At 45.8% G+C, this 15,806-nt stretch overlaps 1 long non-coding RNA gene across 1 annotated transcript; it reads left to right on the forward strand.

Moving 5' to 3' along the window:
- Window positions 1–3,724: 3,724 nt before the first annotated feature.
- On the forward strand, window positions 3,725–15,546 carry LOC130610192 (uncharacterized). Its single transcript, XR_008974988.1, has 3 exons — window positions 3,725–3,916; window positions 11,767–11,952; window positions 15,111–15,546. It is a non-coding gene; the product is annotated as an uncharacterized LOC130610192 (long non-coding RNA).
- The last annotated feature ends 260 nt before the right edge of the window (window positions 15,547–15,806 follow it).

Consider the following 15,806-nt stretch of genomic DNA (forward strand, 5'->3'; position numbering starts at 1 on the left):
TGTAATACTTCAGAAGGCAATCAGCACGTCGGAGCAATGGGCAGCAGCCAGTGCCTGCGTGTGCCTGGCACAGGACCAAGTGGGCAAAGACAAGCTCTATCTACTGAGTAAACGGTGAGCAATCTCCTGTGAGATCTTGGCAGCTGGAGGTATTCTGTCAAATCACAGCTTCCGCTGTTTGTTTTGTGTGGAGCTGGGGTTTGTCCTGCTGCCATCGGTGGGGGGAAGCTGCTTGGTTTGTATGAACAAAGGCAGATGGGAAGCCTGGGATGCTTGGATAGATCCCAGCACTTCCACTGTTCTTCTGTGAGCTAAGCATGCCCAGTCACCTGGCCACTCTCCCCATGCCACACAGACATCAGTAGCAGAGCTGTGATTTGACTCAGCTGTGTCCCAGCCTGAAAGGGTGAAGGATTCTTTCAGAAACTTCCAGACACTGCAGAAATGAAACAAGGGAAGTTCAGGTTAGATCTAAGGAAAAAGTTCTTCATCATGAAGGTGGTGAGGCACTGGCACAGGCTCCCCAAAGAAGTGGTGAATGCTCCATCCCTGGCAGTGTTCAGGGCCAGAATGGACAGAGCCTTGGGGACATGGTCTAGTGGGAGGCATCCCTGCCCATGGCAGGGGGTTGGAACTGGATGATCTTTAGGTCCTTTACAGTCCAAACCAGGCTGTGATTCTATTCAATGAATAAAGACTTCCAGGTAATACGGCTCCATGCTAACATCCTGCACACCTGACAGAATAGTATAGAATAGTATAGAGTCTGGTATAATAAGCAGTTTTGCCTTTCCTATATCATGGCTTTTGTTTTCCTCAAAGCATTCAGACTCCTTGGAGGTGCAGACTTGGCAGCTCTAAATACCACAAGGGCACATAGGGCAAGTGCAGCTCTGGTGTGTTTCTTGCCTGTAGGATTTCTGCCTTCATCCTGAGTAGTTTTATTGTGTCTGGGTTGTGCTCTGTTGTGGGGAGGCCTGCAAACACCCAAACACCAGAACTTTGGAGTCATGCCTGGTAGCAGAGACGAAACTTGGGTGAACATATGTTTTCCCAAACCTGATTTCACAGTTTTCCAAAAAACAATTCCATATATATTATATTACAGTATTTATATATATGTATATACATACACACACACACACACACACTTGCTTACCCTGCTGAAAAGCCACACGTTCACCAAAGTGAGCCTGCTCTGGGTTTAGCAAGAGGAAATCAGACGTGGCAGCTTTGACTTGCATATCGAGGATGCTGTCAGCTAATGCTTTCCAGTTCCAATCTGCCCTATCACAAAATTAATTACAAGAGGGGCCTCACAGAAGCATTTTGTTATCCTTATTCCGACAGGAAGCTTTGAATGGGGCTCAAGAAAAGGTGGTGCTTAAAAAGCACCTTGTTTGAATTCCTGCCATGTTTCCTGAAGACGGATTTATGCCATGTGATGGAAATGCTGCCCCTCAGAGATGGAGTTTGCATGACTACAGAGACACACATACATCCATGACTGTACCCTTAAACTGCCTGGGTGTCATGGTTTAAGCCATGGCACTGGGACTGTAATTAAAATTTATTGCAATGGCTGCAGGTCAAATTAAACACCTCCAAGTGCTCAAAGAGTCTTCCAAGCCAAGACCTTAGCTGGCATCAACAGAACAGGGACTCCCTCCCTGTTATGTCATAAACTCTGTACTGAGGGGGGGGCTGCTCTTCAGTGTCTAACTGGAAAGAGAGATACCCAGGACATTCCCAGCAAAATCCACATGTGATGCACACTTCCCACCATACTGAGAAGCCTATGGCTTCATATTTGTTGAAACCATCAAGACCTTCACTGTGGTGTGAAACTTGAAAAGAAACTGTGTTGAGTATATTCAAATACTACTGCTGGATGCACTGATATTATTTTAATCTGGTGAATTGTTTTATACACTCAAAAAATACACTTTCAGGAAACATAGATTGTAACTTGGATTTAGTAAATACATTTGGCTGAGTCAAGTCCTAGGACGGGCTGACGTTTTTTTATTTTTGTTTCATTTTTGTTTTTATATAATTTGATTTCTTTTTAAAGAAAGACTTTGGATTTTTTTCCTTTTTGAATGTGGTTGTGGTGAAAATAGCTAGGATTAGATGCTGAAAAAGGAAATGTTTTGTTTCAACACCAAAGTCTTTATGAGTCTTCCTTTCACCCTGTTGATGCACAAGACAGTATTTTCTTTGGGTTTATTTTTGTTCTTCCTAAGAAAAGTGCCCCTCTCAACCTAGCTTTTGAAATTTATCTTCTAAATATATCTATTCTGCTCAGCTGAAAGTGGACTGAGATGTAGGGCTAGTTCTGCTTGGTGAAGCAGTCAGCTGCATCTTAAGAGCCAGCAAGCTTCTGTGGCCTGCTTGCTTCAGAGAAAAGGCTACTGTAGCTGGTCTTGTTGATCTTGTGTGATTTGGAGCTGGGTAAAAAGAGTGTTAAACTGGCTCCCTATTAATGCAGAATACACCCTGTCTTTGTATACTAACTACTGGCAGCTCCCTGGGGTTAGCAAAAATGGAAGATTTTGGTTCCTTCATTGGGCTCAGGAAACAGTGCACCACTGATCCAGCTTCATGTACCAGCTTCATGTATAGCCTGGAAAGATTTCCTGAGTTTTACTTTCTGTCTGGGAGGGTGAAGAGTGCTTTTTAGAACCTGCAGAAAGAATGCCAGGCTTTGCATAGCCTGCTGGCAAAAGAACAAAGCTAACTTGGAAGCTATGCATCTGCATTGCTCCCTTCCTATTTGGTTTCCCTTTCTTTACTATCAAGGTAATTTTGAGTGCAACAAAATGGAGCAAACCCTCTGGCTCAGAGCTGACAAAAGGCAGCCTCATAGAGCCTGCCAGGATGAATTCTGCCAGTTGCAGAAGTCAGGACTCACCTCCCCAGTGGTAAAATTAAACCTGAGTTACTACCTCCCGCAGGTGTTGATGGAAGGCACAAACCACCTGGCAAACCGCAAGCCTTGGAAGAGGTACAAACTAAACGCAGACAGGAAATCCCCCACCCAGCCAGGACCTGGAAGTTGTCTGCACCTGAAGGAGAAGTAACAGGGAATGGTTTACTTTAGGTTGATTATTTGCAAATGACTGGATGCGAGTGACGTTAGTTTCCTGAGCTTTGCAGTAATGCTATCAAATGAGTAAAACATCGGCCCTTGCTATCTCCTCTGACCAGCTTCCTCTAACTGGTAGGTTCTCTCCTCTCTGAAGACCTGATCCTGATCTCTTTGAATCATGATGTGGGTGTCAAAGAAGCAATTCTGGCAGCCAGTATCTCCCTGTGAAGCTGGGTCACAGTCAGGGCTGGCCGAAGGATAACGAAAGGTAATTATGTCCATGAGTGGCAAGGAAGTAAAATGTCTTTGTTCCCATCTTTACTATTCCTTCACAGAGACCCAAAAGCTGACAAAGATTATAGGGCAACAGAGAGAGGTGCATACTTTACAGCTGTAAACATAGCCACAAGGAGGAAGCTGGCTGGGACACAGTCCTATACTTTTCTCCCTGGCATCCCATTTCACCTGAATCTTTGCTGGAGTAACACATCTCTAAAATACAATCAAGTGACAGTTTTTCACTTCCTTACTCACACACCTCCCCTGACCCAGCATGCCCTTGTGAGTTCCGACTGGTCTCAGGTAGCTCTGTGTATATTTATCTTGCATGAGCAATCGATCACTTACGTCTTCTGTTTTATGGATGTTCTCCCATCCGACACCTGGCTCCATTACAGTTTGTTGTGTTCCATGATGACCATGATGTAGAGACTCTACTACAGCTCCCAGCTCCTGCATCAGCACTAACACCCATGAGGTAGGCACTGCAACAGAAAGGGAAGAACTGTGTAACTACAATGGCCAGTTACTCCTTTCACTCTCCAGGTATGCTTTTGTTGGAAGTGGGAACTAATTTTAACTGTCTGCTGTCAAAGATGGACTGGGATGGGTGAACCTCAGAGTCCTCTGGCTGGTGCTACAGATGGGTCAGAAAACTGATCAGAGAGGCACCAAGTATACACATTTCACATGTCATTTTTTCAGCACAGAAGCCACTCTCTATGAATTAAGGCAAAAGAATAATTCAAGGCCTCTGGAGACAAAGGCTGCAGTGGTGAGGAGCTATCTTCCTACAAGAGGTATGATCTTGGTCTTGTTATCTAATCGTTAGTGTACCCAAGGAAGCATATTTACACTGTAAAGTGTTCCTTGTATATCAATGGGTCTATGTAAGGCAATTAGTAAGTATGTTTAAAGCTTTCCAAATAAACTCCAAAGCAGGAGGACTTCTTGTTGGTAGGGAAGGGCTGGCTGCAAGTGGGAGCTCTGAATGCCACCTGCTAATCCTTTCCTTCCTGCTATCAGGGCTCTCCCCGTGGTGGAGGAGGGGGTAGGGGGGCTTCTCCTGTCTTTGCTTCCCAGCAGAACATTCTCAGAAATCACACAAAAGCTACAGAAAAAAAACCAAATCCTGACAAAAGAGGCTGGAGCAGCAGGTCTCAAAGCAGAGCCTGAAGAGTTACCCAACCCACAAGAGCAGTGCTATGAGTAAACAGGGTTTCACAGAGTGGGTTGCTGTTTATTACCTCTCTCTCAGTTAGCAAGACTCCTTTCAGAAGCAGGACTACTCATATCTGATGAGGCCAGCACCTCAGGAGCACATCTGGCTGGATATGTGCTACATAGTCTGAGCAGAAGCAAGTGGGAAAGGACTCTAGAAGATGAGAGGCCTTTGGGAAATGATCCAGGCACGGAGCAGAAGCTCTCTCATAGCCTGAGCAAGCTGTGGGGCTTCTCAAGGCAGAGCAGCCACCAGATGGAATGCAAGACACTCAGTACATGAGGATGCCCATGAGTTATCCCATGGCCTACCTAACCCATTCCCACAGTATTTCCTATTGTCAAGTGTCAGGGTGCTGGGCACATCTTAGTTTAACTGGAGCCCCAGCACAATTACAGAAACATGTCTCTCTTGGAAACATAATTGGCCCTTTGTAACTGACACACCATGAAGGTGAAATTAAGAAAAGCAACTAGGCATTGCAAATATTTGAGCACTTCCCTCTTGGCATATGATTGCTTGTTTTGTGACCTACACCCCAGTATTCCTTACAGCCCTTCACAAGGGTACAGGTTACTTTAGTTATAGACACTTTGATCCTTTCTGCAGTGAAGGCAGTGCTACATGGATCAACCAAATGTGACCTAACTCTTGATGCTGCCACCTTTAGCTATGCCTCATGTGACCTACCAACTCCTTGTAGTTGCTGTGGGCACACTTTATCAGATCCATCTATTGCAGACTTTAAAGAGGTCCCTCCCTAGTGCAGGGGATGCTTGAGAAATGGAGGATACCAGGCATGCTGGGTTGTGTCATCAGCCCTTGATGAGGGGATGAGGGAAGGCTGCCTTGGCAGTACTTTTCCACTTGCTTTCCTACCAGGGAATAGGTAACCAGGCTGTTATGACCTGTTTGAACTTTGGTTAGCCTATCCTTGCAGAGCCAGAGGTCAGATTTGGCTTGGAATACCTCAGTGGTTTGGTGATGTTAATGCATAGTGTGTTATTTTCAGGTAACAAGAGTTCTCAGATGTTCCTTCCTTCCAGAAAGCACCCGCAGGTGAATTGGAATGGACCTAGATTCAATAATTTGTGTTAATAGTCACTGGAGATGTCTGGAAAACATGGAAGTTAAAGCCTGTGGAGCCTCTTTTCATTCAGCAGTGACTTTCAAACATTTCCCACGGTCAGATAGGAGCAAAACTCCAGAGCTGTCAATTTCCCACAGAAAGGGAATCCTAAAGAACATAAACTTTCTGTTTTGGCAATGCAATTGCTTTGTTGTCATAACAGTGTGTTTCATTTTGACAGTGGTGAAAATATTTGTCTGTCAAATGGTAGCAATGATACACTGCATTTAAGATCTGAGACAGTATTAAACATAACTGAAAAGCAAACTGTATGTAACACAAAGAAATTCATGGAAACGACAGTCTTTGGAGGTAGAATGAGGGAAGGGGAACAGTGCCCATGAACAGGAAACCTGAAGAGGAGGAAGAATACCCCGCACCAGAGAATGATGGGGAAACCAAGAGGCTGGCTGATGTGCAGATGACCAGTCTTGGTCATCACAGGGGCACACACACTCCATGACATGAAACACTCCTGGAACAAGTCCCCAGCCCAGCATATGTCCCAACTTCCTGCCCCAGGAAAGCATTTTGCCTTTAGGAAGTGTTTATGCATCTCAAGGGGTAAAGACTGGAGCAGAAAATGTCTTTTTTTTTTGCCTTTTCTATCCAGAAGGCAAGCTAGAGCTGGTGTACCAGGAGCAATGGCTTGACTCCTGTGTGTGGCAACAGATCTGGGGAGAGATAAGGGAGTGGTGCAAATGGAGAACTGCTCTGCTGGAAGGGCTGTCTCTGGAGAGAGCAGGCAGGATCCTTCTTGTCTTGTTACAGTGGGAAGAGGAAAACAGACAGAGGGGACTGAGGATGCCCTAAAAAAGGTGCAGATCTACAGAAGGAATTGGGAGAGGAGCAGGAAGCAGTGAAAGGCCAGTGCTACGCTGAGGCCTTCCCTCAGGACCTCACTCCTGAGATTTTCTACAGGAATAGTTTTGATTTCTAGTGGGCAGAGCTGCCTTAGGTGATGTGGGAGCAAAGTGGGACTTGGATTTCAAGCAGCTGGAACAGTGAATGGCATTGCTCAGTTGATATACCTGCAGATTGGCTTGTGACTGCTGACAGCTAACTTAGTTCCCCTGGTGTCCTCACTGGGGTGGATGGACTGCAACAGCAGAACAATTGAGGGAACCTCTACCCTCAAGCCATGGGTGGAAGTGGAGGAACTCCCATCCAGCTCGAGATCACAGATTGACCTGGCTTCATTGCCACATTTCATTGCCCAGGACATCAAGGATGTATTGAGGTTTTCTGGACCATGACTTACTGGAAAGAGCTACTCAGATTTTGAGCTGAGGCAAAACAAACTTCGAAAAGGCTCCTCTTTTTAGAGATTATAGGATTTCTGGTCTTTTAAAGCCTGTATTTCCATTTGAGCCTCTTCTCTAGTTTTATTATTAAAAACATACAGTTTATTCAACAGCGAAATTTCCCCCCTTCTCCTGCCTCAGAAATCAGGTAACATATAAGCAAAAGCACCTCCAAACAAAACACCTGAAACAAACTTCCCTAAGTGGCCTGCTTCTCCAGTATTGTACTTCCATCAATATTTTCTCCTCTCACTTTCCTGTGTGATACTTGCTACATTTTTTGTTCCAGTGAGATCCCTGTGTGGCAACTGCTAACGCACATAATCTGACTGTGACTGCCATAGGAGCCAGTGAGCCTGCATGGGCGAGAAGGGAAACCACTGATCTGGCAAAGTGCAAACTGATAAATCCAGTCAAAATCCTCTCCTTTCCTGACTGGCGATGCATTACACTGGCAAACTGGCCTTCACTGTGGGTGGCAGAAACCTGCTTTAGGAAGGTTTTAAAACACCAGAGGGCACAGCATTTGGGCTAATGTGGTAGAGTCACATTTGCTCATGACTCAGTGCCCCTGGTGTCACCTCTGCTGCTGGCACAGCAAGAAGGAAAAAGAAGTGAGTGCAGAGGCAATTTCTAACTCAAAATGGGTGGGCTGTCACACAACAAACTCTACGAAGGCAGCAGGGTCCTGTCTCCCTGACCACCTCCTCATTAAAACTCCTCCTCAGAAAACAACTGGGAACAAATCCTCTTTCCCACCCCGGGTACAAGTCTCTCTGCAGGGCTTCATCATGCTTAGGAGATGGTGGAAGACCTTTGTATTTAGACAGCCTGAGACAGAGAAGAATATTTTGTTGAAAGTATTTTAGCACTGAGGTGGTTACTAGAGGAAGGCTCCATGTGTGAGTGTGTGTTGTCTCTTCCCTGCTGAATGCAGAGATGTTTGCATCTTATTCTGTCCTGTGTCCAGAATGAGTGATGTTATGTTTATTTCAGGTGGCCTTTAGGGACACATGTGGCTGTGCCTCAGACTCTCCACAGATACAACTTGCCCCTCAGCAGTCCATGCCACCGTGCTTGTGTAGATGGTTTCTCCTACTGCTGGCTGTTTTCCAGGGCTGTGTTGGTGCCTATTCTACACCAGGCATACCTCAAGACAAAAAACTGACAATGCTGGTTCCTCTATCAGGGTGCTTTGAGTCTGCAACTGCTTTTATTTAAGACTAAACTCAGCCCCTGGAGTAATGGTTCGCAGAGTCACAGAATCACAGACCAGTTCCAATCTCCCTGCCATGAATAGGGACACCTCACAGTAGACCATGTCGCCCAAGGCTCTGTCCAACCTGGCCTTGAACACTGCCAGGGATGGGGCATTCACCACTTCTTTAGGCAACCTGTGCCAGTGCCTCACCACCCTCGTGATAAAGAACTTCTTCCTTAGATCTAACCTGAACTTCCCCTATTTAAGTTTGAACCCATCACCCCTTGCCCTATCACTACAGTCCCTGATGAAGAGTCCCTGATGACTGCATGCCAGTTCAAGGGAGACAGAACTTCTAAAGTACCTCCTTCTTCTCTTGTACCCCAGAGGTTAGAGACTTCTGTTGTAATCCTTACACCCAGTGATTTCCCTTCTCCCTTTTCCATGAAGCAGCCATTTCTTTCCTGCATTGGCATATCCTCTGCAGCCTGCAGGCAGCATCAAAGGAAACAGCAAGTTTTAGCAAAGAAAGCAGCAAGCTGTGGCCTGTCCTATAGGAATGCCATGGCAGGCAGAGGGAGCACGGGAGGCACAGGGCACTGACCTGTCAGGCTGTGATTTAGGGAGCTGCAGAAGCTAAAATGCACCTGTTTTATTGGAGGTGTGTTTGCATGGAGGATCAGATCCTGCCTTACTCTGCTAAAACCGTAAAGTGGAGCAGCTTCTCTGGAACAGCTCCTGGATGGGCTTGTCCAAACAGCAGCAGAGGAACATCAAAAGGTGCAGTGATCACCCACAGATAAACACCCCAACTGTCTGATCCTGAGCCACCCCCAGGCACAGCTGAATAGTTTGTCTCCCTGTGATGAGCTCTCTACAGCTCTCCCTTATACTGGAGCCTCCTTCCATGGCAATTCCTTAATGCATGTGGTGAAGGGCTAACTGACTTCTTGACTAGCCAGAGAAGAAGGCTTGGTATCTAAAGAATAGTTACTTGTTAGATAACCCTAGCATGAAGCCCTTTGAACAGAAGAAGGAATGGGAACACAGGCTTGGGTCAGTGCTACAGCGAGCAAGTCCCCACTCCAGTGACCCAGCTCCAGTGGGAAGTGTGTTTGCATCAACCATCTTTCAGTAATTATAGCAACAGATGACTCAAGATCAAAGTGTGTTTGTGAATGATGTGGTGAAGTCAATCTATGTAAATCTGAGCTTTTTTATCTCTGGATCTGTCTTTAATGCTGACTTCTGTCCGGCTTTAACCTGCCCTGGGAAAACATCTCAGCTCCCAGTGCTGTGGTGCTGGTCTGGACAGACCCTGATTGCTGCCTGGCTTCCCTTTGCTCCCCTCCTCACCCTGTGCACAGCATGGCTCCAGGGGGACAGCAGCCACTCATCTGTGGGGCCTGATCCCTGGAGATCTTCCCAATGCAGAAGGGCACATTTACTGTCACTGTGAGCCAACACAGCCAGGTGCCCACGCTGACATGCTGACATGCCACGGTGCTGCTGGTAGTTGGTACTTCCAGGGTCTGCTGCTCCCATGGTCAGCACCCAGCCGGCAGATGCTCCTGCCCAAGTGCTCCAGAGATGTTTTCTGATCCAACTTCTCCTAGCCATCAGGCTAGACTCCAAAGAGTGTTTGACAGGAAGGCCCCTTGCTTCAGGGTGACACAGGTGACAGCACGTGGAGAGCGTACCATTGGCCCAGCCCTTTGAATAAATCCCATGAACGCCCTTCACTGAGGCTGAATCTGTTTCATCTTCTTGCTGTCACGTATCCTCCTATCAGTTTCTATCATGTGTTTATCCTGTGTTTTCTAATTAGTTAATTACCTTACCCATGATGCTAAGCTTCAGCTGTTACCTACACCAGGTGATCTCCTTATGCGATCAATTTGTAAGCACTCCTTTGGGATATCTCCTTTCTGCAGAGCATACTCTGGACAGCACCACACATGTCTGGGGAGCTCCTTCCAAGCTCCTGAATCACTGCAACTCTCCTCTTCCTCAGTCTAGCTCGCAGCACTTTCACAAGCTTGCTGAGTTCCCTTTTATTTGCACTATTGCAATCAAATACTTCTTTTTTACTTCTTTGTCTTTGTAACATGGCTTTTGCTAGAACCCTCTGCATGTGAAGAGCAGGAGAATTCTTGGTGTTATCTTAGAACACAATACTGCCAGAGGAGTAGCTTGTTGGGTGAGAGTGCTAACAAGAACATCAACTGTCCTTGCCTCAGAAGCCAACCACCAGGAACTTGCTCTTAAATGTCACCTGCAGGGAAGAGGAGTAAATGCCTTCTGGGGCCACGGTGAGAAAGGATTGTGCTGATAAGTGGCTTGATCTGCTTTGTCACTTGTGTCATGGGTATTCTCCCACCTCACCTCATACTGCAGCATGTAGGGGATGGTTGGTTCTCCAACAGAGGTTAGAGGAAATGAGGCAGGGAGAGGTTTTCTAAATGTGAGAAACAAAGAGAGAGAAGTTATTCCACATATTGGTCTCTCGTGTGGTTGCATGCTGGCTCCAGGCAGATTTCCTGCACAGTTCCTCGCTAAAGCTGTTTGAGGCACAAGCAGCAGAGTACAGAGGGAAGGCCGGGGTGGCTAGGGGTTAGGCGAAGAGAATGAATCTTGTCCTAGAAAGCCTTTCCCAGATGTCCCTGAGACAGTCTTGATCTTCCTTGAGAATCTCTGTTGCTTTCATTTGATGTTTCCAAAAGCACTCAGTGCCTTCTGCAGTTACCATGTGGCAAAGATGACCACATTGGGTAAAGTTGAGAGCTGTCACCTGGGTCCAGGGACTGATACCATCTATGCACAGGATTTCCTAAATCACATCCATCATCTAGAGTTTTCATTGCTTACGCTGAGATGCTGTGTTGCTCCTACATGCTTATTTCTCAATAGAGTGGAGAGGTTTAATTATTGGGTTGCAAAGCTCCCAAGGGTCTTATGGAAATTGAACTGTAAGAGCCAAGTATGATGACGTACTGGGACTCCTTAAACTGGGATAGGCTGTTATCTGCCCATTTGCTGCAATCCAGGGGAAGTCTGCCCCCAAAACCAGCTGCCCAACATGCATGTGTTTTGGTCGCTATCATCAAAGTCTACAAGATGAGCAGGCAATTCATTATGATATAGGGTAGTGCTTTGAATGTTATAATCTGAGCTTCTTAAAAGCTTAATCTTTCTGTCCCTGGGATCACATCTTCCTCATGAGAAACAATTAGAGTATCCTGTGATAAAACACTGGATTATTATTAATGAAACCTGCACTGTCTCAGAGTTTTCATTGACTCAAGTGTTCAAACAGATGCTTGACTTAAAATATGTGGGCACTCTCATTCCTGCCACAGGAGCTACCAATGCTTTTCACACAATGCCAATAAATACGACTTGTTAAAAGCATGTTTGATTATTTATTAACCTCAGTTATGTCCTACTCAAAATCACTCATCAGAAAGTGCTCAGCACTTGATGCAGCCCTGAAACTAAGTAGGGTGTTAGCTACATCTTTCTTTTCCTTAACTCTTTAAGGAAGAAATGTCTGGATTTTGTCAGTGCAACAGCAATCCATAGATTTTTGTTTGCCTCTGAGCCACATTCAGTTGGGGGCTGTAATATCTGGAACCATTTTTGCTAAAAATGTGAAGACAGGAGCCAAGCTTTGACATTTGCAGACTGAACTTAATTATCAGGATGCTTTCATGGTGGCCCTTGGTGGTAAGACACTTTTGTTGATCTGTATATAAGCTTATAGTTGAAATAAAATGCTCCAACAGTTTATGTGGTAGGGACACAACTTCCCGGCTCAAATTATAGAGACCACATAGCTGAGTCTTTTGCCCATACACAGAAGGCAAAGGGAGGTTTGCTAATCATTTGGAGGAAACTGGGGTTTGACATTATGGGTCTGTTCTCTTATGCTACTCTTCCAATTCTCCTTTCCTAGTGCAAGCTGTGAGGTTTCAGGACCATGCCCTGTCTTTGCTACCTGTGCATACAAACAGGATGCAGCTGAATCTCAGTTCCTGCATGGAGACTCCCACCACTCTTGCAGTACTGGTCAAATTTTCCGGAATGCATGCTGGAGCTGGTGCAGGTGCTTGCACGAAAAGGAGCAGACATGCCTGGATTTGGTGCTCTGGGCCTTCCTTGCTGTACCTCATCTTCCTGGGAGAAGGACCAAGGGGATCAAAGGCGCCAATTGCTGCCAATGGCTATGAATGACTTTGTGTAAGTCACATCTACTGCCCTGCTAGATGTCATGATCCAGGAATGCAGCTACTGCTCAGGCAGTTGCCAGGTGGCCAAAGCAACTGCAGGTGTGTATCTTTTTATGTGTTTATATATGTAAATGGAGTCAAAGTCTCAAGCGATTAAGTCATGCAATGTAAAGCATGTGACAGTGGTTAAGAAATAGCGAAGGGCAGACAAGGGTGACAGGAGGAAAGCATTTCATAGTGGCAGCTGAGAGCTAAATCATGCTGAAATTGGGTAACCTGGATTTTTTAGGAGAGAGGTTGGAAAGGAAGAGTGTAGCACTGGGAGAGGAGCTTATTTTTTTTTTTAATCTCTGGAAAGGGTCCTGAGCCTTTCTTTGTAAAGCGCTTGGGCCCTGACTTTTATTTATGTCTGCTACTCTTCTTCCTCTCCTTCTCATTCTCCCTTTCCCTCTTCCTCTTTCTTTCCCTCTCCCTCTCCCTTTCCCTCTGCCTCTCCTCATCCCCAGTAGTTTACTCTTGGCTTCTCAGTGGCACAGGAGGAAAGGCAGTGAGGTGAATGAAATGGACTTGTGGATGGGACTCTGTCTGCTAGACTCACATTGGATCACACGGAAAACTTTATGCTGAGTGGAAAATGCCCACTTTAATAGCAACTGGATTTGAGTCCATAATTACCACAGCCGTCACATGTCTGATTTGCAGCTATGAGCACAAACAAATGACTTGTCCATGCACTGACTGTGCTTCACATTAAATGCTCCTGGGTCCAGGGCTTTTTAAAAACCCACAGAAAACTGTATTTAGCAACATGGTCTGATCCTCATGGAGATGAGTAGGAGTTGCTGTACTAGGAGAGCTAGACTGTACCCTTCCACACAAACCAGCCCAGTGGCAGACATCAAATGATGTTGTTCCTCAGCAGTCTACTGATGTTATCATTGTTTCTTTGAGCAGTTAGAAAGAGCAAGATCCTACAATGACAAACCACAACATTTGTTGTGGTACATAAAGAAAAGATAAGTAAAAATGAAACCTTCCCAAATATATATATATATATATATATATATATATGTGCATTTCACATCCTTTTTGTTTTTCATGGACCAAGCACCTTACAGACAATTTGCTCATGACCTGCCAAAAAAAAGGTACTAGGGTCCAGCATGGAAGACAGACATAAAATAGCTAAAAACCAAGCCTAGAGAGGAGAAGTGCACTATTAAAAAAGAATCATTAACTTGCACATTAATTTCTAAGGCAGCATCACACTTACTGAGCTTTGAGGCATACAACTCCAGGGAACAATGAAAAGCTGTGTCTTGTTGCATTAGGAATTACTTTCCATTCCTGTATTCCTACCCAAAGCCTAAAATACATATTAAGTCTAAATAAAGGTAAATCTAAATAAAAGTGCTCCCTGACCTCACTGGATGTTGCACAGATGTGGCACAGAGGGAGGAAAGGTCATTCTGTGTATATTTCAAGTTTATTCATTAGATATTTACACTAACACCACAATTTACACACACAGCACTGATGGATGTAAATGTTGACCTAAATGTTGAGGTTTGATTGAAGGTATTTGCTTCAACAACCCATATCGATTTGTCATTTCCTTGCTAGAGACCCTTGGCAGGTCTCCCCTAGAAGAAGAGCCACCTTAGACAGAGAAAGAGGCTGTGAGGGTTGAGCAATTTGCCCTATAGACTTCTATGCCCTGTCATCACAAGGCCATATGATTCCATTCAATTACCAAGTGTGTCCCTTTGCACTGTTTGTTGGCTTTTGCAGAGTTGTTAGACAGAGGGGGAAAGTATTTTTTCCATAGGTGCTGTCTCTGTTATTCCACTGTGGATTCCCCCAGCTCCTTGGTGTCAAGCCTCCTGGCAGCACTGCCATGTGGGTCCTGCTTGTTTGTCCTGTTACCTTGAGTGCCGTGAGCCACATCAAATACCGGCACTCCAAGTGCCATGGGGATTGTGCTGCCTGTTTACTCCCTGCTGGGACTCAGCTCACTGGTGGAAGATGATCCCCTAAGAAGATGTTGCTGCACTGACTAACAATGGGAAGGTTCTCCATAAACCATATGGGGTTAACGTGGAGAGCATAGTGATTTTGGACTGACACCACCAGTGTAGAGGACACCACAGCCCCACTGGTACTGGCCACACATGAATTTGTAGAAATCAGCTTTAAGTCTGAGGCTAGAAACACTCATGTAACCATATAGAAGTGAAGTTCTACATTCACATTTGCGCCACCAGGTCTGGCTGCCCTCTTTTCATGGTTATCAGACCTACAGTCTTAACCAGGTCAGTTTGCAGCCCCTGCCTACTGCACAGCCTCACATAAAGCAACTTCACCAGCACCTGAAAATCCAGTTCAGTCCCTGGAAAAATGTGAGTGGAACAGTGGTAGAGATCACACTTCAGGGTGGAGACTGCTCTCCTCAGACTAGCTCCAATTGTTGTGTAATGGTGCCAGTGAAGTTTGGTAACTTGCTCACGTACTGGGAGGATTCACTTGATCGCAACAGTTAATTTCACTTTCTGGCATCTACCATTCATCAGAAATTCCAGGCCAGAGCTTTAAAAAGCAGCCAGTGATTTAGGATCTCATGACTGCTGGACATTTAAGATTGAGGTATCTTGGCAGGCATGCTTGATGCGCCTCCCCAAACCTCCTCCTCATAACAGCCACCAGAACTGTGGGTCATTCCAGAAGCCCTAGGCTGTGATGTGGAGCCAACACTTGCCCAAGGTGAGTCACAAAAGCTCCTTCCACAGCACGTTTGCCAGCTGGCAACCAGTTGTGCAAGTGCAATAGGGGACATGAGCAAACTGGAGAGTCTGCCATAGTGTGGGGTCTCAAGAATCTCCTCCCCACCTTGCGGAGTGGTACACAGGGGGCTGCATCTCCAGCCTCAGCTGTAGCAGCCGCACATAGGGGTTTGCTGCTCAGCCCAAGGTGATCTGAGCACAGTAACCTGGAGGGCTTGTGCAGGACTGTTTGGCAGTTCAGTACTTCTGCACAGCTTGCTCCGAAGTAGCTAATAGAGCTGGCTCCTGTTTCGGACATGCTTTGAACAAGACTGGGCTTTCTTTGTGAGACCCTGCAGAGAGTTCCTGCAGAGGAAACCTGGGTAAGCAGCTCCAAGAGCTTTCCATCCAGCAAGAGTCTATCTAGCTGGGTGATGCTGCTAGAGGAGTGAATTCAGGGAAGTCTGGCAACTGTATCTTACAGCTAAAGGTCCTCAGTTAAGCTATAAAAAAGCATCCTACCTTCCCTGAACCCATCTTGAACTCTGCCCTACACCAATCCCTAGCAAAATGGTACCTGCATCCGTTCCAC

The sequence above is a fragment of the Pezoporus wallicus genome, unplaced genomic scaffold (assembly GCF_028554395.1).
Source record: "Pezoporus wallicus isolate ANWC-B61680 ecotype Strahan unplaced genomic scaffold, APGP_CSIRO_Pwel_v1 contig_5696, whole genome shotgun sequence".
NCBI classification, from domain to species: Eukaryota; Metazoa; Chordata; class Aves; order Psittaciformes; family Psittacidae; genus Pezoporus; species Pezoporus wallicus.